At 32.7% G+C, this 3,147-nt stretch overlaps 1 long non-coding RNA gene across 1 annotated transcript; it reads left to right on the top strand.

Moving 5' to 3' along the window:
• Window positions 1–835: 835 nt before the first annotated feature.
• Window positions 836–3,127, top strand: LOC134234554 (uncharacterized). The gene is made up of 3 exons (XR_009985199.1): window positions 836–1,719; window positions 2,308–2,443; window positions 3,063–3,127. It is a non-coding gene; the product is annotated as an uncharacterized LOC134234554 (long non-coding RNA).
• Window positions 3,128–3,147: the final 20 nt, after the last annotated feature.

The following is a 3,147-nucleotide window of genomic DNA, read 5'->3' as shown; positions in this document are numbered from 1 at the left end:
CCATTCAAAGTTGTCTCTGTATGCAAGAAATTCGCTTCAAGTGAATTTTCAGTTATGTAACAAATAATTTCAATCAAGCGAGTTTATCACTTGTATAGATGACTATAAAGGATATATAAGGTAATCTAGAGGGATAAAATATATAGATTAGTTAAAAAATGTGCCTAGAATTCATAGGGAGTGAAGGGTGGTTAATTGACCGATGCTGGAAAGTGGAGAAATTCTCCCGCAAAGTGTGTGAAAAATAATACACGATAAATTGCACCTTTTACTGCATTTCGGAATCTGTAGCGTTATGGTCAAAGACAAATATATAAAACCATAACGCTACAGATCTGCAGCTATATTATGACACAGTAGAGGTACGTTTAACAGTTAAAGTTCAATGACGTGTAATTAATAGCAATTTATTGTACATTTTGCAAAGAACACTTTGATTACTTGATCACTTACTATTCAAATTTTGGACGCCATTTTGTTTTCATTTTTTGAAATTTTATTGTAAAGTAAAAATAAAAGTGTTATTACACAGGCACCAGGGATGTTACTTATTTTTTATGAAATAAAAAAATATATACATACCTAATAATAATTAGGTATGGGTATATTTTTCTACTAAAAGAAAAATAAGTAATGTCAGGTGCCTGTGTGTTGTTATGATAGTCACGGACACCACTAAAATTTTTGATTGAAAATTGTCACAGAGAGCAGAATTTCGATGACAATCGACAGAAAATTTAAAAATTATAGATAGTTGCTTTTTTCCGAAATGTATTTTTTGAACAAAAATGGTTTATCTGAGAACCATATGATAGGCATATCAAATCAGCTGACTCAATTTTTACCAATGTTAATTGTAACTTTATTTAATTTAGTCACTTTTGAGTTTAAAAACATTTCTGTACAGTAGCTCTCAAAACGGATGTTGTGACGTCATACACCGAAAGAGGAGGCCGATTTTCACATTGATCAACACAGAAGTATATTAAAGTTTAGTTTATCTATCTTTTAATATTGAGAAATAATATATAACGTCTCCACTTTCACTTAGTCTGATGTTGCACTTCGTAGTCTAGAACTTGTAAGGCTATTTCTAATCACTATTGACATACATGTATACGTACCATCCGAGATCCGAGCTTTGCCAAATGTTGCAATGATGAATTCCCCTTCTATAGGATGATCTTTAATCGGTTTTCTAGTAAGTTCTTTAACGTTCTCAAAGTTAATGCTGACGAATTTGTCTTCCCAACGGACGACAGCGTCCTTCTGTTGCTCGAAATGGCGCGGTTTGGAAACTTTGGCCAATCGGATCGGTTGATACAAATTCTGACCAATGAGACCTTGTCTATTATGATCACTAGAAAGAATCCAGTCAATGCGTAACTGATTCGTGTAATTTTTTTTAATTGTTACATTATGAATTTTTCTACAGTGAAACGTATATACAATTGAAATAAAACTGTTTGAATATTTATACAGACAAAATAAAGCTTTGTGTACGAACTGACTTATCATATTTGTTACTTGTTCACAAAACAGAAAACTTTGACTTACTTTGTTTCCGAATCGGTTTATGAATGAGTTGTCTCAAGGAAATCTGATACACATGAACGTTTGAAATTGCACACAGATGTACCAAAACGTAAACGTTTGAAAAACACTGAATAATGAACTAGCGGGAAGAAGTTTGCATCGACATAATCATCAACAATTAAGGTAAGTTTTAGCAATGAATATCACAAATCCGCATCAATATACTTAAAAAGGAATATCTTTTGGAAAGAAAGTTTTTTTTTCTGCAAAACTACAGTTTGTTAGATCGATCCCCAAGAAGTAAACTGAACTTCTGAGGGTCGAGGGATCAATCTCCTAAACAATAAACATTACAATGGGCATACAGAAAAAAAAGAATGTCAACCAAAAGTTATTCCTTCATTAGTGTCTTGATGCTGATTTATGATATTTCTAACCAAAACAAAAATATCTTTTTTTATACTGTAAATTTATATTCCACTTGCACTTGAGATATATACTGTATCACAATCGGACAACTATTTGGGCAAGTGGTCCCAACCTGCAGATGTATTCTACTTTGCTTAGCCAATAATTTAAGCTGATGGAGAGTTTAACTCTGATTTTGTACATAAAACATTGGATATGTTTTTTGTTTTCTGAGCATCATAGGCCCAAGAAGTCAAGCTTAACCCTGTTACACTGAAAGGGAAACTAGATTATGTTTTTAATTGACTTAATTTGGTATTAAATAAATATTTTTCTGTAATTTTAACATTTTCTTACTTACAGAAATGGACTTGTCAATGTTGTGTGAGAAGGACGGGGTTGTGGATGTCCCCACAGAATCTTTGTAAAAAAAAATTGCTCTGGAGAAAACAAAACTTGATTCTTCGCATTGAAAGTTTCCATCCAGAAATTGACCTTGGTAATTTTTTTGTCAGTCTAGCAAAGTATGAAAAAGGAAAACAACCATAACGCAGGTGACATTTGGTGCGTCTAGACTCTGACGTCACATGACGTCGTATGTAAGTTGCAATACCAAGAAAAAGCCTGAACAGTGCTGAAAGTTAATGAATAACATTTCGTTTTCTATTTATCTTCAATATATATCCATTAAATCAAGGCGAAAAAACTTTTTTTTTGAACATTTGCTGTTATTCTCGCGAGAACATAGCTAAAACAAGTGATGCATTGTGGGTCCAAATTACTGCATCAAAATTTCTATCGAATGTCAATGTGCAGTAGTTGAATTTTCTCTTTGCACAGACATTGCTTTAAGAGCTTGCAATGACGTCGCTTCGCGACACTCGCTGCCCTCACTATAAACCTTTAGGATCACAAGACAATGCAAGATTTTGTGCAGCTGTAAATCTGGTACATGTATCTATGTAGTTTAATCTCTTGTTGTATCATATTTGTTTTAGTATTCTATAATTTCTGCAGAAGACATTGTTAAGACCATAAATACGTAAATTACTACACATTTTTATTTGTGATGTAGATACTTATGTGTAACATGTATGCTATTCTTTTATTCATTTCAGGTGATGTTGCTGTAAGGCAAAAATAGCATGAATTAGATTCTTCTGTTCCTGTTCCTAAAAGCAAAAACATTCTTGAGAAAAAGGA

The sequence above is a fragment of the Saccostrea cucullata genome, unplaced genomic scaffold (assembly GCF_032062105.1).
Source record: "Saccostrea cucullata isolate Sc308-1 unplaced genomic scaffold, CSIRO_AGI_Scuc_v1 ctg4109, whole genome shotgun sequence".
Lineage (NCBI taxonomy): Eukaryota > Metazoa > Mollusca > Bivalvia > Ostreida > Ostreidae > Saccostrea > Saccostrea cuccullata.
The sequence above is the reverse complement of the archived record's forward strand: the minus strand, read 5'-3'. Positions and strand labels throughout refer to the sequence as shown.